Source organism: Camellia sinensis, chromosome 13 (genome assembly GCF_055761805.1).
Source record: "Camellia sinensis isolate YWXY chromosome 13, ASM5576180v1, whole genome shotgun sequence".
Taxonomy (NCBI): Eukaryota; Viridiplantae; Streptophyta; class Magnoliopsida; order Ericales; family Theaceae; genus Camellia; species Camellia sinensis.
The window spans coordinates 12,714,174-12,737,969 of NC_138973.1; the positions used below are offsets into that span (position 1 = coordinate 12,714,174).

Here is a 23,796-nt window from a genome sequence, read left to right on the forward strand (position 1 = left end):
TCAACCCCTGATTCCCCTATAGATAACTGCATTTCTCTTGAAGATGACACCAGTCCAAGTGTTGGTAACAATCCAACTGTCGGTGAGGGCAGTGTCTTTGCAAGGGGTAAAAGGCCGATGGGTAGGAAATCTGCAAAAGAATTATTTCGAAAAAATCAAGTCGCTCAAGCTGAAGTTCAAAAAATGGGCACAGAATTGGACACATTTAACCAATACCTTGCTGAAAATGAAAAGAAAAAAGAAGAAAGAGAAGAAAAAATGATTCAAGCACTGCAGGAGATGAAAGAACTTGAGATGAAAAAACATGAGTTTGAGATCAGAAAACAAGAACATGAGATGAAAAATGAAGAACATATGATAATAACTACGGATATTTCTCATTTGGACCCTCAGATGAAAGCGTATTACACAATGCGAAAAAATGAGATTTTTGCCAAGTGGTTCTCAAATGTGAGCAGCCCAAATTTTTATTTCCCCCTACCTCCTGATGAATAATTATAGGATAAATGTTAGTCTTTATTTTTTGCAATATCATTTATTTTTTGATGTAATTTTTAGTCTTTATTTGCAATGTAATTTTTATTTTGTAATGAAATTTCATGTTGTTGTTGTTATTGTTTTTTTTTTTTTTGTGAGTATTTTGTACTTCACAATGTAATATTATTTTTTCAATGTATAATGTCCACTAATTTGTATTATAATTTAATATTTTCAATAAAGTATAATGCAAAAAAATAAATATATTTTTTCAAATGAAGGCAATAAAAAGATAAAATACTTTAGCTGATATTAAATGAAGATAATTTTATTATAATAAAAAGATATTATAATATAAATATATAATTTTTTTCAATTTTTCCAATTTTTCATTTTTTTATATTTTTTATATTTGTCTAGTTGGGAAAAATATAAATATATAATTTTTTTAACAAACAGATAAAAAAAGTCACAAAAAGACAAAAAATAAACAAAAATAAATCACAGAAAACCTATATCCAAACAACACCTACAATCTTGGAGGGAAAATTGGTTGAGATTTGCCAAAGATAACAAATGACCATTGGAGCACCATTGCTATAATTTGACAAAATAACACTTTTTATTGTCAAATTATAACAATAACAATAGTAAAATAACAACTACCATTGGAGATGCTCTTAGGTGAGCAAATAACAGCTGGAAGGGCATTAATTGGCTCTTTTATTCTAATTTTAATTTTTTTTTAAACTATACAAATTATTATTTTTTAATTCATTGACATGACACTCACTAATAAATTTTAAAATTTAAAACAAAATTTATAACGTCCTAATAATTGATTAGCCAACAACTTCAATAAAGTGAATCTATCAATACGACAAAAAAACTAAAGCCCAAGTTACTAAACTTGCAAATTACAATTGGAGCCAAATTGCTTTGCCTTAGGGCTGAGCAAGTGATCCGTGAAATCCGTAATCCGATCCAGTCCAGTCCAATCCGATAGGTTTGGATTGATTTTTTGAATCCGCGGTTCGGTTCCGGATTGAAGAATTAAAAATCCGTAGTTTACGGATTGGTTCCGGATTAAACCCCACGGTTCCGGATTGGAACCGATCCGAACCGTATACAAATAGTCTATATTTTTATTATACATCCTCCCCCATAGTTATCTTCTCTTAATTCTATATAAAATCTAAACTCAAACCTAAAATTGTATAATATTTTCTTTTATTACTCTTGTTTGTTGGTTTTTAGTTTTAAGTTGTAATGGTTTAAATACTTATAGTGAAACCAATTTTCTTATGGTTGTTTAAATTTTAGAACAGTATGTCGCTATTATAGAAAAATATGTTGCTATTGTGGAACTAATATTGCGCTATGTTTATATGTTTATAAAATTAAAGTGTTATAAATATATTTTTGTTATTTAATTATATGAATCCGTGGTCCTAAACCGATCCAATCCGTATTTAAATGGATTGGTTCGGATTGGTTCCATGATTTAAACGGATTGGATTGGTTCCAATTTTTTAGGAACCGTAGATAACGGATTGGTCCTGGTTTTATCCCAATCCGGTCCAATCCGGACCATGCTCACCCCTACTTTGCCTGGCTTTTCAACAAACAAATCACGTTGCTTTTAATAGATAATTATTATATTTTTGAGTTATAAAAACAATAAAAAATTAAAAAATTCAAAGATATGCCGAAAAAAGAAAAATCAAAGGCATGTTCTTGGGTCATATTTTTCTTTTGATTTTCACTTATATATGATGGGTTAGAAATTGGGCGTCTATGTGGCATGATCATTTGAACCTTTTGAATTTGAACCTTTTAAACTTTATGCATGTAAGTTTGAATTTGAATTTAAAATTTATTTGGATAACCATTCAGAATATCTATATCTATCATATCAATAGATATGTATAGATGGATAGATAGATATTAGTTGTTATATCCGATTATATATTTATATATAATATATTTAATAGATCAGATACGTATATCAGATAAACGTTATGTGGTTTTTACCCATAACCTTTTTTCCTAGACTCTCTCTCTGATTCTCTCTCAGAAAACAACGATCAAGCCATTTTGCACTGTGACTTGTATGGGTGATACTCATTTTGTAGTATCACTCCACTGCTGGGTTCGTTGTTCAGATTTTGGAAGCACGTGATTTACCCACGAGATTGTGTCATTAAGGTATGATCCGAATTATTTTTATTCGCTGCGTTAATTTATTATGCTTTATGATTTACATCGGTATCAGAGCTTATATGGGTTTTTTCGTGTTTATTTTTTATGCATTAAAATACGTGTATTTTTTTATATAAATATATACACATTATATGCATGAAAATTAATAGAGGAGGAAGATAAAGTGCACGGTTTTTTGCACTTTAGCTCTCATTAATTGAGAATGTGATACACTTCATTTTTATGTTCATTAAATGCTATTTTTAATGCCATAAATGTTTTTATTGTGAAAAATGGAGTCCGGCAGTACAAAAATCGAACCAGAAAACACCTTGGAAGGCGGAGCGTGGGCCTCACGTGCCACTTAACGCCGTGGGAAGCTTCCACGCGCCTCTACGCGCTGCCACGCGCCTCCGCGCGCTCTTACGCACCTCTATGTGCCTCCATGCGCGCGCTATTCCGCACTTTCCACGTGCGCGCCCTCCGCGCCACACACGCGCGCCGCGTGTTGAGCTGCGCGCCGAGCCGTAAGCCAAGCCGCGCTGTTTTTCCTCTGCCGGCTTGGCTGCTGATGTTAAGGGCCTGTTTGTTTTGTTTTTAAATTCTGAATCGCGTTAAATGGTCATAATTAATTCATTATAGATTTGTTTTATGCGTGGTTAGTATTGTTAGACTTAGAATTAATTTTTCTATATTCTGTAAAATTTTGAAAATTTTACGAAAATAAAAAATATTTTTTCTGTGTTAATAATTCATGTTTTATGCTTTAAAATGCTTCTGGTATTGCAAAAATAATTTTCTGGGGTTGAAATTTTTATTGTAGACTTCTGAAAAGTTTTACTATTTACTAGTATTATTATTTCAGTTTATCAATTTTTGAATTTTTTATTTCTAATTTTAATGTGTGTTTATTAGTTATTTAAAATTTCAGAAAAATTTCAGAAAATTTCAAAATGATTACATTTTATTATGGCATAATTTGAATATTGAATACAGCATATTATTTTTTTTTGGATTTGTAATATGTTGTGATTAGAATAACATGATTAATTATTTTTTATTTTAATTCTGTTATTAAATGTAACATAGCATGTATTGATTGTGAATCTACATTATGATGCTATTGCATGGAATTAGAATATTTTATCATGTTTTTTAGATATACCATAGTCAGTGGGAGGTTATTCGGTTGAGAGAAATCTTTGTAGATTAACTGCCGAAAACCAATATTTTGCGCAAAAATTAAATTAAATTTTGGATAATTGTCACCTGTGGCGCAAGAGATGATTACAAGCATAACGGATTTTTGATCTTGCGACTTGTGTAATATTGTCACTATTTAATTTAGATTTTTGCGGCAAAATTATATTATGCTAATCAAAATTAATCTCAATACGAATTTTTCTCTAAATTGACTTAGCTTATGGAAGTTATTTGGTTGACCTAGACTTAGTAGAGATGTTCAAATGTGAACAATGTAATCCTATTCTTTAGATGAGCAAAAGTCTTGGAGACTTGAGGTCAGACCTTAATTGAGCCAAAGTAAGGAAACATGACTCAAAGTCGCCGTGGTTTTGTTGCCTTACTTGGCATAATAAAAACTAATGTGTACGCTATGGTTAATGGCACGCTACGTAGTTTTGGTTGGCGAGTTTTGGAGTTATGAAATTAGTAAGCCCTCAATAGATCTGTATATAATCTTGACTATTAAGCTGCGCAGATTGACTTTGTAATTTGACTTGTAAATAATGTTGCATCATTGGATGAAGTAACATTCAAGAGTCACGCCATCCAAGAAATACGAGCTTAAATAAATTAGTCATTAAGTGTAAGACGAGTAGCCAGTATGAGCAATGTTTTGCTCTCTACCCAATTATTGGCAGTGGATGGAGCAAAATTTCATGCACTATAATAGTGTACGTTGAAATATCACGTGAAGTGAAAAGATTAGCGCTTAGTGGCTGCAAAATCTATTAGCATTGCCAGCTTGTCTAAGTCTGAACACTTACTGTTTCCACACTTGAGTGTGAGACATGAGGAGGGGCTTCTTTGTATGATTCCTTAGTTAGGCTAACGTTTTTTAATAACGTTTACTACTAAACGCAAACGTTGCAGCATAATAATAAAAAGGTCAAGGCCGATAAGGTTGTTATGACTCTAAGAATTTGACGCATTGCTTGTGAGAGCATTGTGTTGAATTAGACTCTTCAGCCTAATTCGCGCTTAAGTTACTTCAGGAGCTGTCATAGATTGATAGCTTATTCTCTCATTCTAGTGGATAGTAGAACTAATTGCAAGTAAATATGAAGCGAGAAATAGAGATGGCAATAAGAGTATCGTCATCTTTCAACTAGATGCAGTAACGTGTATGGAGAATACAATTGACTTGAAGGTGCAGGGGATTAGCACTTACTAGTTAAATTTACGACTTCGGCGCACTTGATATCTCCATGACATCCTTTTATGATCTAGTGAATATGAATTAGTCGTGAGACATTACCTAGTTGGGCCTAAACCTTTAAAACTTGTCTTTAAAAACTCACACATTAAGATGATTGGAATTAGTTTATGACATTGGTCATGAACCAGTGACTTATTATACTTAATCACATTAATGAGATGATGACACGATGGTTTGAGTAGGCCTTCTCGAGCTCACTCTCTTATGACATCCTACTCTCATGTGAATGTGTAACTTTGTTCGCAATGGGTGCGCACAAGTAAGTAGGAAAGCCATAGAAGGTCATTTGTTTTGGCGCATTTAGTCCACTATGATATTTGTGACTAAATATGTGTGAGGGTATGATAGCTAAGCCTCAATCTCGACACATTTATAGATTACGATACGCATCTGAGTCAAGACTATTTGATCTCACATAAGTCAAAAGTTTTGAGATGATTTTTGACATTGCACATATGAGGTCGAGATCAATTAGATAAGAGCTTTTGTGCTTTTAGTTTTGACCAAGGTGGCGAATATCTATTTGAATTATTTTCTAGAAAGCTCTATGAAGAGAGATGGATGCTTAGAAAATTGATTATTCCTAATACTCAATAACACAATAGTGTAGTAGAGATTAGGAATTAAGTATTGTTAATGTTAGGTGGATAATGGCGCAAAATGTTTCCCAATTGGGAATTGCACTAGTTTGTTGCCTATATCCCTAACTAAGTGTCCTCCATATCAGATTTTACACTCCATTTGAGTAATGGGATAGCAGAGAGCCATCTATGGGCGATCTGTAACCGTTAAGCAGCTTATCTTTATTTTACTTCTCATAAGATTGCGAAGTTAAGACCTAGGGTTCTATAGTGCATTATTGTATGCTGTCTTATAAACACAAAGGGTCGTGTGGCGTATTATTGTATGCGGTCATGCAAACCCTCCGGGTTATGTGCATATAGGTAAGCAGCTTTGTGGTAGTGTAACTAAGCCAGATAATGTTTTTTCTTAGTAAAGGTGACGTGAATAGAGTTTTGGAACTCTATAATATAGAGAATTCTAAGCATAGCGCTTTTATGTAGCCTAGTTGAGAATGGAAAGAAATTTCCAATATCTTAGGGACAGTAGGAGCGATATGCCTACTAATGGATTACTCCATTAGAAAAGAATACTCTACATTCTTAGTTGTGTGGTAGCGAATGTGAAAATTTTTCACGTCATCACTGGGTGATTGAGAGGGAAACATTCGTGATTGCTCCGCAAGATGATAAAGAGCCTAGGATAATGCCAAAGGCTCTAGTTCCCTGTTTTTAGAAAGTGGATTAATGTTGCACAGCTTAAGACAAAGTCTTTGAGGATTAACCATTTCTATAATTTGGTTGACTTTCCATTATGACGTGAAACTATTTTAAAGTTATGCGTAATTTGGATAGTCATTGTTGAGGCATAAGGCTCGCTAGATACCGAAAAGTCGCACCATTAAGGAAAGTGTAGATCATGAGAAGACTTCCTCTTGGGAAGTGAGGTTATTTTGACTTAGGCTATGATTGACATAAGTTCAGAACATTGATTTGTGGACATTGTGACCCAACTTCTCGTTGGAGAATTGGATAAGTAGATCCGTAGGGATTTACCTAATGCTTTTATGGTGAAAAGTTAGGAGCGCAAAAAGGTTACTAGTTCCAATAAATCTTTTACAGTCTAAAACAGTTATCCAAATAGTGGTTCTTAGATTTCGTCAAGCCATGATAGGCTGACGATGATCGATGAAGACCACAGAGGCATGATCAATGGTCCAAAAGAAGTTTTTCCTTACTTAGTCATTATAAGCCAGGAATTTATAAGGTTGTCGCCACCTAGGGTGGGCAGTCCTCTATTTTAGATATGATGGACATGGGTGATGTAATTTATATGCTCGGATGTACGATCCTTAGGGATTGTTTTGGGAAAATTCTCAGTTTGTCTTCGATGACTTACATAAGGAATATCCTAGAATGATTGTAGATGCAAAATTGCAAGCCCATTGACTTACCTATCGGTAAAAGCCAGAGCCTTAGCTATTGAGTGAATCCTCGGATTGTCTTTGGGAGAAACAAATGACCTATTTCTTTGATCTTTTCTTTGTTGTGCGAGCCTAAAGTATGCTATGTGGGCGTATTCGGCATGATAAGTGCTATCTTTGGTAAATAGTCAACTAAGTTGTTTAGACATTGACCTTGTTCATTAGACTGTGGATAAAATACTTTACTAGTAGCATATTAATTTGCTCCTTGTAAGATTCAATGCGCTAGTTGGGCGCATCTGTGCTAGCTGGGCGCATTAAGAATGAACGCAAATTGGTCATCAAAATATCTTTAGAGAGGTTATTGCGCAAGAGGTAGTGATCTTAAATCAGTTCATGTGAGGCGCACATGGTGGATTCCGTTGTATATACTTATCGCAAGAGGTGCTGATAAGGCTTATGTTTGGAATCTAGAATTATGATCTTGAATCACTTCATGTGAGGTGCACATGATGGATTCCGTTGTATATACTTATCGCAAGAGGTGCTGATAAGGCTTATGTTTGGAATCTACAATTGTGCAAGTTGTGGTCAATTTTTTTTTTAAATTGATCACTTATTTTGAGATGATGGGATGTTGACACTATTATAGTTTGTGTCATAATGATTAGCAGATGAGGATGTCAGCAGGCAAGATTGGCTCACTCACACGAGCAATCACCCTTGACCCTTAGGAGCGAGCAAGGATGAGACTAGTGGTTTATTTTTATTTGGAGCCAAGAGAGGCTTAAATAATCCACTATGCATGTCGCCTTGGTTATAACCAAGATAAGGTCGTGTTAAGGACCAAACATGGATGTTAGTACCCACTTTCCATGTCGTGCCTGTTATGATTAGCCAGATGCGAGATCTCATTTGGCGCCTAGAAGGCGAGCAAATAGAGAATTCAGGTTAGGCGCTAGAAAGCAACTAGACTAATATTTGTACGGTGTATCGAGTATGACGTCACTCTTTATGGAAGAGTTAGTCCACCGTAGCATGTATTCATACTATATGTGCTTGGCGACCGAGTAATGAGGTGAGAGAATGGATCGCTGTTTCCTCACCGTGTGAGTCTTACGTGTCATTATTGATATGACTTTCATTTATGTACCCTTTTGTGACTTTTGACTATGTCATAAGGTAAGGGGTTGATGTTCTGCTACTTTGGTATGTTGCCTGCGGTCATGTATGATTCGACCTTAAAGGACATCACAGGGAAAGCGGTCAATCCTAAACTAAATGGCATGAGGGCAAAGGGAAGATCATCTAGTATTACACCACTGTTGTATATTCACTATCGACAACTCACATCGCTCTGTATGAGAGACGAATTGAGTGTGAATATATTGCAAGAATTGAGAGGGTCAAACATGCTCTTTTTGAGGGATTAGAAATATTTTTTGGACCGGTGTAATTAGATGGGTCTGGGGTATATGAGACACTATTTCTGTTCTTTTTGAGTTGATGTCTCTATGCTAGCTCATTTTTGAGTTTCTAGTATAGAGCTCCCACATGCAGGTGTTCTCAGTAGTTGCACGGTGCATTGGCTAGTATAAGATTGTTCTTTTTTGGGGAGATTGAGATAGAGATGTGGTAATGTCATGCCAACTCATGTGCGAGTGGGAGATGTTAGAAATTGGGCGCCCATGTGGCATGACCCTTTGAACCTTTTGAACCTTATCCATGTAAGTTTGAATTTGAATTCAAAACTTATTTGGATAACCATTCAGGATATCTATATCTCTCATATCAATAGATACGGATAGATGGATAGATAGATATTGGTTGTTATATCTGATTATATATTTTATATATAATATATTTAATAGATCAGATACGTATATCAGATATACGTTATGTGGTTTTTATCCATAACCTTTTTTCCCAGACTCTCTCTCTGACTCTCTCTCAGAAAACAACGATCAAGCCATTTTGCACTGTGACTTGTGTGGGTGATACTCATTTTGTAGTATCACTCCACTGCTGGGTTCGTTGTTCAGATTTTGGAAGCACGTGATTTACCCACGAGATTGTGTTTTATCCGCTGCGTTAATTTGTTATGCTTTATGATTTACATGATGAAAAACTAAGAATGCTCCCTTTCTCTCAGTTGAAACAAAACCATCCCTTTCTTCTATCCTTAACAAAGCCACTTTGCAAATTGCAAAAAAATAGAAACAACAAAAGATTAAATAATTCATGTCCCTTTTTAAAATTTTGCTAACTTTCTTAAGCAAAAAGTTAATAAAAAGTTTTGTTGAAATTCTCAAGCAAATCTTTTGCTACCCAAGCATCATGATGTTAGCTTCTTCATTTTTTTGGTGCCTTTCAGCTATAAAAATAATAGCTATTAAGCCAATGGTGGCTCTGGCTACTTGTCTCCCAAATTTATTTTTTGTATACAAAGTAGTTGTGAAATTGTTTCCAATTTATACACCTTTTCCACATATTAGTGAAAATGTATGACACCTCTTTTCTTATGTATATTTTAATTTATGGGTTTTGACAAAATTACGTATTATTAATTTAAAATGACAATTGTCCTTATTTATCTAAATCTAACAATAATTAATGATTATGACAATGTCGACTAATTTCACTACAAAAAAATTGTTTTTTTGCGACGGCAAAATGCCGTCGCAAATACCCAAAACGCCGTCTCAAAAGGTTTTTTTGCGACGGCAACTGACTTTTAGTGACGGCAAGTGGGGGGTCGCAACAAAGGGGGTTGCAAAAGGGTTTTAGCGACGGTATAACGTCGTCGCCTTTTTTTTTGCGGTGGCAAAAATGCCTTTTTGCGACGGAAAAATGTTGTCGGCATTAATGAGTGAAAATCTGAGATTTTTTTAGACGGCACTGTGTTGCCGTCGCTAAAAGGGTTATTTGCGACAGCAAAAATACCATCGCTAAAGGGTTATTTGAGACAGCACCTGATGCCGTCGCTAAAGTATTATTGGCGACGACAAATAATATCGTCGCTAAAGGTCTTCCATTTCAACCAATTCCACTATCTTTTGTGAAAGCATTACTGCCATCGCAAAAAAACCAGGTTTTATTTTTCTTTTTGAGACGGTGTGTGTGGTGTCGTCTCAAAAAAAAAATGTAATAAAATTATTAAAAATATGAAAATGACCTGTATTAAATGAAAAATAACTATAAAAAAATCGATAATTACATAATAATATAAAAAGTCCAGTATATAAATAAAAATTCATCCATAATTAAAATATTTTTCCATTCATAACAACACATTAGCAAAATTATTCCACTACATAATGTTGCATAATACATACATAATGTTGTTCACAAATCTAAATAATGTAAATCAAAAACAAAAGTTTTCGTCATGATTCTTCCGTGGGTTACAAAAACAAAAGTTAGTCATAATCTTCACACGCCTGCATTCCACAAGAAGCAAACGGCTACTCAGGAAATATCTGAAAATAACAAAATAAAAATAATTAATGCCTCTGACTGGGATATGCCTCCCACGGCCACTATCAGTTGCTTCATGCCTGATTCTATCAAGGTTAGGTCTTGCTGGAACAACATTTCCACCAGATGCATCATGAGAACTGCCAAACAAATCTCTCATTCCACCTGCTTATATAAGGTTACATACAAGGGCTTGATAAGTGAATGCATTCAGGTTATAAAGATTAGCAGTAACCATTACAAAAAATGTTGAGGACATAGATGACCAATTTTGGTCCAACATTTCAGGCCTGTGAGTTAAAAATTACCACTTTTGATGGTAAGAACATGTGAAAATTGTTTTGATAGAAGATTCTGTAATCATGTGAACTTAAGCACAATGAAGTTGGCCCAAATTTATAACGTTTCTGCCAAGTAGGAACTATGGAACCCAGTCCTTGAGATCATATATTTTCTGTTTATTCCTTATTTTTTATTCATTTTTTTCGTGTTGCGAAGGAGGGGTGGATTTAAACTAGAATGAAAAAGTAGAGCTTATACAAGTGGAATCATCAGATAAGGAACAAAGTTCTAATCTATGTCACACCTCTCCTCCAATCACGTCTCGAAAGTGTCGAAATTTTAGAAATTTAAAAGTGTAGACGCGCCCATGGGCCTCATGCTACAGTTCGGACTCAAATAGTCACGGTTCTGAATCTAGTCTCGCAAAGTGCAATGCAAGACCGATAAATCACCAAAGAGTCCAAATCCGGCAAATTGTTTTGGAAAACAGATTTTTGAGAAAGAAGTGCCAAACATGGACTGCTTTTCCAGATACAGAGTCGCCACCTAAATATTTTATTTTGGGGAAATTTAGGAAACCCTGACTCGTGCCTATGGCCACGTGTCCGTCATCACCAAAGTCGCCTCGACTCGAGAACTTGGGTACGATTGGGGAAGGTCACTTCGTGAGCACCCCCGCTCGCCCGATCCGAAGATCGCCTGTACTAAGCATGATATCGAGTTTTGAAAACATATGTATTCTTATTCCGGTTAATTAGCTAGAATTTACTATGTGATGCGCACAACACACAAGTATAGACTAGATCGCCTAATTTGGAACAAAGCATCGCATATCCGTCTTGTTTTGGAAAATGGTTTGAAATTTGCTACTCGCAAGTAGGCTAAAACACGGGTTTCAACGAATTATTCCAATTCAAGCAACCCAACCTTCACCTACAGGCATTCAGACAGTTATATCACATAAGCAAATAGCCTCATAGCAAGCATGCTATCATGTCAACATTCACATACATGCAAGATGCTAAAGCATAAACACTCACAGTATACTCCGAGCCAAAACAAGAAACTAGTTAGTAATCATGCATGATCCTAGTTCATGTTAGCAATGGCTAATGCAACGTATGCAAAATGTAACTAAGATAGGCTCGGCTACCCTAAGAATGGCATGTGAGATGCGACAATTCGATACACGTATTCAACTTGGAATTGAAATACTATGCAGTTAGTATGATGTGCCGAGCTCGGTGCATGCAAGACAGATGAATGAATGCAAACATGCGAGCATAAGTATACTTATTGAAACGTGCCCTAATCTAACCATCATAAGCTGGCAAATAAAATGGAGAAAGACGTGGGGTTGGAAGACATACATCACACACACGTACATTTATTACAATTGTGCCCTCACTCGGAGGGTCCGAAAGAATAATACAAATTAACTACCTAACAAGCTAATTAATTATTACACAACATTTAACTAATTAAATGAAGTAATTAAGCTAGAAAGCAGTAAAGAGGCCTCGGGAAGAGGGATGAATGCATGCATGTTCGGTTTCGCTCGAAAATCTATCGCCATACTCATGCTGCCTCTGTTTGTACTGCTCTGCACTTCTGAAAACTGCACAAGTCTCCATGATGTTTCTGAACCACTCATTGATCACTGTGGGATGTCATCGGCCAAGAGGAATGGTCACCGGCCATGGAAAAGTGGCCATCGACCAGTTGTGAGGCTCTCGGCCAACAATTCATGGCCGGCCGGCACTGAATGTGGTCGGTCGGCCATCTCTTCCTGCAGAACCCTGTTTTGCTACAGCAGAGGGCAGACAAGGCATGGCAATGCATTTTCAAAGTAATGTGTGCATAACCACCCTCCCTATCATGTTTAAGACTCAAGGGAGTATGGTACTTGACCATCAGGCCATCAATCACGTGTTTCGATTCATGATGGCCAAGGAGGCCAAGTGTGCAATTTGATATCAAATGAAATGCACACAAAACATACAAAGGGTCCCTCCAATCTTTATCATTTTTTATCAAGAGGGATGGGATGCATGCACAATGCTATGCAACCTAAGAATGCGAGCTAAGCATGCAATATGAGCATTTGAACAAGCATGCAAACATGCAAGTATGTAACAAGTATGCAAGCTAACAAGCATGCAGATGCAATTTAAATATGCAAACATGCAAGACATGTAGCAACATGTTAAGCAACTTAATCAAAGATGCATGCCAAATGCAATATCACTTAAACATGCAACAACATGTTAATAATCCTATCATCTAGACGTACAAACATACATAGCATGCAACAACATGCAAATGGGCCAAGTATGCGACAATATGCAAGGCAAGCATGTAACAACATGCAAAGGATGGTCTTAAACCAATATGGGCAGCTCTCAAATAGGCTCAAATCAACGGCCAATATGCTAAGGGATAAGGGATAAGGGATAAAGTCACATACAAACATGCATGTATAATGGTCCAGCACTTAAGCATAAAAGGGCAACTTTTAAGGACACTTAAAAGGGACAAACATGGATATATGGCAAGCATTTTAATGCTCTGAAAACATGCAAAGGATGATGCCGAATCAACCTAATAATGCAAACAAGTCATGCATAAAAAGCTTGAAACTAGCCCAAAGGCTTAAACCATGATCATGTGATACATGAAGCAAATGACCAAAGTGGACCAATACAGTTCCAAATCATGCCAAAGTAAGCCTAAAACATGCAATGGCCAAAGCTAAAACAAGCTAAAATAAAAGGGGCAAGGCATGAGGCATACAAGGCCACCAAAGAGGTGTTACACTACACCTAAGACAACCAAACATGGCATGATTTAGGCGACCAAAATTAGAGATATGACATGCTAAAATGAGCCTAAAAATCCACTTAGATGGCATCCCAAATGCCTAGACATGATGGCATACACAATGACACATCCATGAGGCATAAATGCAAGCATACAAGCATAACATATGGACTAAAATAGCATTATAAGTGGTGTCAAACCACTGAAATGATCCAAATGGAGCATGCTAGAGGATTCAACACTCGAAGATAACAAGCAAGATTACATGGTAGCTATACAAAGCAAGTCATGGATGACCAAAACAACCAAAATCAGAGCTTTAGCATGTTAAAACAAAGCTAGAAGCTTCATGAGATTGAGCCAAAATCATGCTAAAAACACATGTTACAACATGATGCATGTTAAGGCTAAAACATAGGATTACAAGACAAGTGTATGAAGCATACATGGCATGTCTAAACCAACTTGAAACAGAGGTATAACATGGCAAAACAAAGCCTAATACCTACTGAAATGAAGCTAAAGCAAGCTAGGAATACAAGCTACAACACAAGCCATTTGTGCAAGCATCAAAGACAACAAGGAGAAACGATGATCCTCTCCTATCTAGGACACCAAAACCACCTCTCTACCACTAAAAATCCTCTGGATTTTAGTGGTAGAGAGGTCATGCAAAGTTAAGAACAATGGCCAAAAGGTATGGCTTAAAACAAGGCCTAACAAGGCCTTAGAGGGGGGGAGAGACAACCCCAAACCTCAAAGTGACCTTAAGCAAAGTTCTAAAGCACACAAAATCAGAATTTTTATCAGTTATAGTCGAAGCTTAAAACAATAAGCAAGATAGGCTAAAAGCTTGTGCGAAAATGAAAAAACTAAAGCAAGAACACTCACCCTTGTAGACCTTCTTCAAGAACAATGGTCCAGCAGGTTTTTTGAGTCCAAAGCAACCCAAGAACACCAAAATCAACCTCCATGGACCTCAGCTCCAAGAGGATGGTGTAATGCTAGGTGTTTATGTGCAAAAGTATGAACAAAACAACCTTATACACACACAAATATGTAAAGAGAGGGAGATATAGAGATGGAGTGATATATATGTGATATATATCTCTGATATATCTTTGATTTGCTCAACCCCTCTAAAGGAGAAGGGAGGCCCTCTTTTATAGAACAAAACAAGGGCTTAAGCTTCTTGGAGAAGCTAAGACAAAGGGGTCAAGCTTCCTCAAGAAGCTAGAACAAAGGTTCAAGCTTTTTGGGGAAGCTAAGACAAAGGTTCAAGCTTCTTGAGGAAGCTAGAGCAAAGGGTTCAAGCTTCCTCAAAAAGCTAGAGCAAAAGGGTGCAAAGGGTGCAAATCCTTCATACACGTGTATGGAGGACAGGTATGTGTGCTCCAGCTGGCACAGCTGGCATGCACAATGCCTAAAAAAGGCAAAAAAGAAGTCCCGGCCAGAAAATATGGCCGATTGACCAAAATAATGGTCGGCCGACCAAAAATAATGTCGACCGGCCAAAACCTTTGGCCGGTAGCAAGAAAACAGGGCCGATGGCCTCAAGCCATGGTCGGTGAGGTGTGGGGAAGGCCAACAAGCCATTCCTTGCCCTTAGAAGCAAAAAAACAAGTCATCATTGAGTGTTCAAACGATGACGTCTAAGTCTTGAGAACGGTCAAAAATGGGGTGTCTACAAAAAGGATAGGAAGAAAGAAAATAAGAGGGAAAAAGCTAACACATGGAATGCTTTGGGGCTTTCATGGTTCTTTTTTTATTTTTATTTTTTTTAAGACAAAGAAAAGAAGACAAAGGGGAAAGAAAATAATAGAGAATGGTCTTGCATATGGAGGCTGAAAGGATTCTGCAATGTAAAATTGCTTCTTGGTTTATTCTTTATGATAGAGGTGCGCGCACACACACACACACACACACACACACACATATATAAACACATATACACAAAACACTGGTTCTGAAAACAACATAACTCACTCTGTTAATACCTGGTTCTGAAACATATGGCCAAGATTACTTGCATGCATCTGTACATAGTGGCAAAAGTTGTGCATTTCAAAACGATTAAGATATACAAGTCATAAAGAGTAAATTGGCATCATGAATAGCTACAAATTAGGAGAAAATAGATTTAATCAATTTTTTTACTTTTCAGAGGTTCCAGTTGTACATGATAAAAAGTGCAAAAAATCTTCAATACTTGAGATGTCCAATACACCTAATCTACCCATAATACCACAAAATTTCAATAACTTACCTACCTAGAGTTCTACAATCTAGTAAAATAATGTCTAAAGTGCAACCTTCCTGTACCAACTTTGAGGTTGTTGAGAAATAAGATTGTTCTTTCAAAAAAGTAAAAAGTCATGTAGACAATTCTATGCGAGGCAGAACATATTTCCACAGGGGATTCATGCTTAGGCCTTCTAGAAATCTATATAAATGGTTCGGATGGCTTATGTATAAAGAGTATGCTCTAAATAAAGCCATGAATATAGCTGAAGCAAGAGAGGTTATTACAACCAGCGCTTCAATCAGTTGTGCTGCACAACTAGTCAAAGCGCTTGTTTTGGACCTCCCATGCTTTGGCAATAGCTGCAGCCTCTAACTAGTACTAAAACTATTCTGCTCCATTCTAGGAAGTCATGGATGTTAGGGTTACAGTGGAAGTGGTTTAAATACAGAAGAAACATCCCAATTCATAGAGTCCAAAATCTTAAACAATACGGTCACGGTATTTCATAGGAACATACATTAAAATAGAGCATCAACCCAAATTCAGGTTCTGAAGTGAGAAATACACACAAAAGAGCATTGCAATAACTGGTTCTAAACACCAGAAAATCATACATAGGAACAGAAGATTTCATGGAGTTTCAGAATACGCCAACCAGGAGATGCAAAAATGATACACAGCCTTGACCCAACTGTCCTCTTTCAATAGATAAGAGGGGGTGAGGAGATTCCGCTGCAGACTTCAGTTAGAGGTTTCAACCTTACGAGCCTTTTGATTCTATCCTTGTCCATGTTCTCTAGCAATCCCTTTTCATCACAAAGAGGAAAAACTATCACAAACATGAACACTTGATAGTAAAATGTGAAATAAAAGGTAAAAGAAAATCAGATTAGATAGCTATCTAAGAATTCTTGCTCTGCAGTGGTGATTGAAGTAATATTCTTTCCATCTTTTAGCTATAAGAATTCAACTTCTAGATTTTAACTATTTTTGTGGATCTATCTAAGAATTCAACTTCTATATATAAACACAAGCATAACCGGAATAAGGCTTAGAAAATGGACCAAAATATATTCTAGATTTTAGGAAATACAAAGAGAGAGAGAGAGAGAGAGAGAGAGAGAGAGAGAGAGAGAGAGAGCTGTGACCTAGGGCTTCGACAGGCAAACTCTAAGGGATTCTGCGCCAAGAACAAATGCAGCAAAATCCACCCACCATAGATGTAATCACCTTCGCATTCCATCGTGGATTCAACAAAACAATTGCAAAATATAAGAATGTCCTGTTTATTTAAATGAAATGCAATCATCAAAATATATTCAGATAAACAGAAAGATATAAGAAATTAGACCGCACCAGGAACACCGGCGAATCAGAGAGTCTCTTTAATTATGCGAATCTGAGCGGACCGATGTTCTTAAAGTTGAAAGCTTCGAGCCTGCTATTAATGGGGTGATCCTTGAGTAGCTCCTTCGCCACTGGAATGAGAGCAGCAAAGGGAAAGCCAACGGAGTGAGAAACAAAAGAGTGAGGCTCCTTAACTCCGTCGCTCGACGCCATCATCTGTCGTGCTCACAGTCGCGAGAGAGAGAGAGAGAGAGAGAGAGAGGGATTTTTGGTTCAAAAATTAGGGATTTGAGATTTGGGGATTTTTGGTTGGGGAGGAAAAAACGAGCGAGAATAAGATTTTGTGCTCTTTTTTTTTTTTTTTTTCCGCCACATCAAGCATAGCTAGCTCAGATGAAAATTTAAGGTAGGTTTGATAACATTTATATTTTTAATTTATGTTTACAAAAATTTTATAAATTGATTTTTGTTTAGTTTTAAAAAAATATAAATTACAAATGCGTTTGAACAAAATATTTAAAAAAAAAATTAAAAACATAAACTAAAAAACATGTTTATCTAGGCCTAAAATATTTACATTTATTTTTTTATTATTTATGACAATGAGATCATACACATTTTAATTGAAAAAATTTTATTTGAAAAAAAATATATTTAAAAAAAATTAAAAAAATTATTTGAAAAAACAATTAATTAAAAAAATATTGCTAGTCAAATTTTTAGATTTCTGTTTAAAAATCAACATAAACTCATTTTTTGAGAGAGATGAGTGAAAGAGAGAGAAAAGAGAGATGAGTGAGAGACACAGAGAGAAAGAGACAGAGAGAGAAAGAGAGACCCATTTCATTTTTTGACTTTTTTCTCTTTCAACAACAATGGGGTCAGAGAAAAAGATGAGTGTAAATAAGAGAAATGAACGATTGAGAGAGAAGAAAGATGAGGAAGAGGGAGAGAGAGAGAGAGAGAAATAAAAATAAAAATAAAAAGAGAAACAAGATGAGAGAGAGAAAAAAAAAAGACAACAAAAAGAGATGAACAAGAGATATAGAGAGAGAATGAGAGAGAAGAAAGATGAGCAAGAGAGATGAGAGAGCCAGAGAGAATATTGATGAGTGCGAGTGAGAGACACACACACACACATACACACACAGAGAGAAAAAAAAGAGAGAGAAACAAGATGAGCGAGAGATAGACAAAGAGAGAGAGTGAGAGAGAAACAGCAAAAAGAGATGAACAAGAGATATAGAGAGAGACATAGAAAGAGACAGAGAAAGAGAGAGAGAGAGAGAGAGAGAGAGAGAAGAAAGATGAGCAAGAGAGATAGAGAGCAGAGAAAGATGGGAGAGCCAGGGGGAGGAGTGATGAGTGACAGAGAGAGAGAGGGAGAAAAAAAAGAGATCGATAATCGAGAGGGAGATCGGTAAATCAATAAGAGGGGATTGAGAGAGTGAGCAATGCGAGCACAGTGTGTGTGTGTGAGAGAGAGAGAGAGAAAGAAAGAGAGAGAAAGAGAGACACAGATAGAAAGACAAAGAGTGATGAGTAAGGGTAATGAAAAAAAAAATTATTTTTTATTTTTTTTAGTTACTAAGGTTGAAAATTTATTTGTTTCATTTTTATTTTAATAATTTTTTTTTGGTAGAAGTAAGGGTAATATTTTAATAAAAAATATTTTCCATTAAAATAAAGTTAATTTTTTTTTTGTCAATGAAAAATATTTTTCTACGGCCCATTTCTTTTTTTTTTTTTTTGTTACTAAAATGGGAGTGGCAGAGGAGAGGGAGTGGCAGTAGTGGTGAATGTGGTGGACAAGAGATGGTGGTGGTGGTGGGGGCGAAGAAGATTAGTGGTGAAGTTGTAGTAATGGTAGAGGAGATGGAGTGGCGATGGTGGAGAGGAGGTAATGGTAGTAGTAGTAGTAGTAGTGGTAGTGGTGGTAGTGGAGTGGTGGCGTTGGTGGATGAGAGGTAATGGTAGTAGTAGTAGCAATAGTGGCGGTAGTCATAGTTTCACCCATTGATTTAAGTATGGTGTTTGTTTTGAGCTTTCAAATCATAATTCTACATCCATTTTTCAAAACTCAATTCAAAATATAATCATTACTTTTCAAAACTCATAACCAAACACATAATTCAAAACTCTTTTCAAAACTTAATTCAAATCAATTTTTTAAATATTTTAATTTTGTGAGAGACAGATAAAGAAGAGAGATAGAGAGAGACAGAGACAGAGTGATCAGCGAGAGAGAGACAAAGTGGTTTCTAAAAGTGTATTTTCTTATAGTGGATTGATAAATCGAGAAGGAGCTCGATAAATAGAGAAGATGTGAGGGAGAGAGTGAACAAGGCGAACATAGTGAGGGAGAAATAGACAAATAGACAAGCAGATAGAGAGAAAGAGAGAGGTAGAAGAGTGATGAGTGAGAGAAAGTGAGAGAGAGATAGACAGAAAAAGAGATAGAGAGAGATATAGAGGGAGAGATAGAAAAAGAGAGAGAAACAAGAGATGAGCGAAAGATAGACAAAAAGAGAGAAAAATAGAGCGAAAAGAGATGAACGAGAGAGAGACACAGAAAAAGAGAGACGGAGAGATAAGAGAGATGGACGAGAGAGATAGAAAGATAAGAAAGAGAGAAAAGAAATGAGAGAGATAGAGAGAAGAGAGATGAGCGAGAGAGACAGATGAGAGAGATAGAGAAAAGAGAGATAGGCGAGAGACACAAAGAGAAAATGAGAGAGAGGAACAGACAGACAGAGAAAGAAGAGTGATGAGTGAAAGAGATAAAGAGAAGAGAGAGAGAGAGATAGAGACAGAGAGGCAGGAAGATGAAAAAATGAATGAAAAAAGAAATGTTATATCAAAAGAGTAAGACGATATAATTTTTTTTATTTTTTTTTTTACGACAGAAAAATATTGTTGCATTTATTCAAATTATTTTGTGAGTGTATATATATGAGGCTGTCTCAAAACCACAATCACTATGCTAGGTTAGAGTTTTCCAAAAACTCTTTTGAGAAAATTATACTTTCTTGTTTCTGTGTTATATTGTTTTTACTGAATTTTTAAAATATTTTAAGTAATTTTTTTAATTTTTAGACACATCTAACATAAATACACCTAAAAAGTAAAAAAATTGTAAAAAAAATCTTTAAAAATTCACTAAATACCAAAAAATACAATAAAAATACAATAATTCAATACATTTTTTTTTTTTGTATTTTTATGTATTTATTAATTTTTAAAAATATTTTTTCATAATTTTTTTATTTTTTAGATACATCTAAGTAAGGTGCATCTAAAAAAATATTTAAAATTTTAAGAATATTAACTAAAAAAAAATACGAAAGTCATTTTTTGCGACGGCAGAAAATGTCGTCTCAAAAAAACAGAGTATTTGCAACGACAGAAAATACCGTCTCAAAAAAGGAGAGTATTTGCGACGACAGAAAATACCATTGCAAATACTCTCCTTTTTTGAGACGACAAATTGTTCCGTCACAAATGCTCTGCTTTTTTGAGACGACAAATGGTGTCGTCGCAAATGCTCTGTTTTTTTGAGACGGCAAATGGTGCCGTCGCAAATACTCTGTTTTTTTGAGACGGTATTTTTTGCTGTCGCAAAAAATAACTTTTTGAGATGGCAAGTGTACCATCGCAAATAGTTCCGTCTTTTAAGCCCAATTTTCTTGTAGTGTTTGCTTTTTTGTCTTTTCTTGAACATAACATGAGCAAGAATATCAATCCACAACTATATGTTTAAAGTCATATTCAACCCATTTGGCAAACTAGACTAATTCATCAGGGGGGGGGAAGAAAAAAAAGAAAAGAAAAAAGGAACAGGTAAATTTTTGGAACAATTAATTAAAGACAATATCATTAACTGCTTTTTTTAATTATAAGATAGAGTGGTCCCTTTGTTTTCTTGATGTTAGAGAAAAACAACAAAATATAAGGATCACGTCCAACTGAGAGTAGCCATATTTTCAGGTTCCTTGCCACTGATTTGCATGTGCTAGTTGAATTGGGTGTCCTATTGTTTACCCACATTTTGTATCCTATATCAGATTTGTTCAATCTACAATTAATGTCTAATTCTAATTCAAAAATACTAAAGGTTGAAATTTTTTTGAAGGATTATATGAAAGTGGCCACCTATAGTGCATCACAGTCCCGCTAAAATGGGGTTAACATGAGGCCCAAAATAGAGTTGTGAAATGAATCAAGTTATTCTTGTTTAGTTCATTTGAAATTGACTTATTAGGTAAATAATTAAAAATTAAACATATTTAAAATCTTCTTAAGATTTTAATTTAAATTTCTATAATTTACTGCTTGTGTTGACTTAGCTATATGCAATATAAAAATCAAACTACTTGAGTTTAGCTCATGATCTGCTCGATTAAAACTCTTTTGAAATTGACTCGAAATGTAAACAAATCAAATATGACTATATTTTAAAACTCGTTAATTTTTTGTTTTACCAATAAAATTTTCTATTTTACTGATTAAAAAAATAGCAATAACTCTCTGTGCACATTAAAAAAATCCCAAAAAAAATTGAATAGAAAAATTAATATATGTTATTGTTGGTTTGGTTTCCACCATACTTACAATAAATTTGATCACATATTGATTTTTTTTTATTATATATTTTTCTATGCAAACCTAAGAAATATAATTAAAGTGGGTCACTAATACTGATTATTTTCCACAATAACAACTTCTTGAGTGCTCTATTGGGAAGCTGGTAAAAAATTAACTTTTAATTTTTTACCAATTTTGGATCACATCACCTCTCACATAACTTACTCACAAAAAGACAAAATAAATTAATAAAGTAAAAAAATTAACTTTTTACTAATTTTCCAAAACACCCTGAATGAAATTTTTCAGTAGTATGATTGATTTCAATACCATTTGATATCAACGATTTGAATTGATTCCAACCATCAGAGATCTGCCGAAAGAATCGAACAGTTTAAATGATTAATCAAATATGATTAGATTAATTAATTCTCATTATGGACCCACTAGTTCATTGCTATATGGTCGTTTTGACTAATGTGGTTCACTTCACAGACACATTGCACATACTTAAATCATTAATATAATCGCAATTAAAAATTATTTGTTGTTATTATTCTATTTAAAGAAAATGAATCATTATATTACAATTCCAATTGGCATTGTCTAAGGTTGTTTCATGTTCTTATGTTGAGCACTTTTTGTTACTCATAATTTTTTTTTAAAAAAAATTTTCATAAAAGAATAATCAATACTTAAGTAACAATTATTTTATAACTTGTAAAGCTAGAATAAACCATTTATTTAGGGGATTTTTTTTTAGGGTCCTTAGTATTAAAATTTTATAGTATTAAGGACATCTAATATATTTATAATGTCTAAGGTTCCTCAAATCAACCCAAAGAAATTTCAATCCAAACCAGAGAAAATTCAGTCCAAACCAGAGAATTTCTCTGGACCAACCCAGAGAAAATTCAGTTCAAATCAGAGAAAATTCAATCCAAATCAGAGAATTTCTCTAGACTAACCCAAAGAAAATTCAATTCAAACCAGAAAATTTCTCTGGACTAACCCAAAGAAAATTCAGTTCAAACCAGAGAATTTCTCTGGTTCAAACCAGAGAAATTCAATCTAGTACACGAAGTACAAGCAACGATCGTTATGCACAAAAGTGAAAGACAATCCCGCCAAGAAAACACCTTATCTTCAATGTTTAGATTGCTTATGTCCACCTCAATTTTGGAGGGGATGTGTTCAGCTGGGCATAGATATTTTAAAGCGGTCCTTATCCTATTTAAAGTACCTCCTTTCTTGAGACCAAGACAAACATCTTCTCATTTGAAACAACGGGCACATCAACCTTCAACTCTGATCCCTCATCAGCCCAAACAAACACCAAATTCAAAATCTTCCCACTCTCCTCATCCCTATGAATCTTGATGGAGAGAACGGTGCCGGATTCGATGAGACCAGAGAAACTAGAACTAGCGCGGATCTGGAGAGAGAAAGTGGTGGAGCAGAAGAAGGGAAGTTAAATGGAGTTGAGAATGGCCTGAATCTGCTTTCTCTCGATGGTGACAAGGTGTTTTCTAGAGGCCGACTTGCTGGTGGTGGTGGTGGTGGTGGTGGTAGTGTTGTGTGGCTGTCATTGTCTTGGGTTAACACGATAGAGAGGATTCAGCCTTGGATTCTATCTGTGGCGGAGACTTGTGTGGCCAGTGTACTCTCTGGGAATGGCTTGGATCGTGTGGTATGATCACCATCTTCACCGCCTCATCCTCTCTTGCAGCTCTTTCTTTGATTTGAGGGAGTCAAATTTCTCTGTGATATATAGGTGTGGGATTGAAGAACCTTAGACATCATAAAATAATATCGTAGATCTCTTCCATTACTAAAAATGGGAGAGGGGTCTTAAACTAATTTTTCCTTAAGGGATTTTTGTTTTTGTTTTTTTGAGTCCCTAGTATTAAGATTTTA

General features: G+C 35.3%; 1 pseudogene; it reads right to left on the reverse strand.

Annotated features, from left to right (window-relative positions):
* On the reverse strand, window positions 1-23,566 carry LOC114273513 (uncharacterized; annotated as a pseudogene).
* Between the last annotated feature and the right edge of the window lie 230 nt (window positions 23,567-23,796).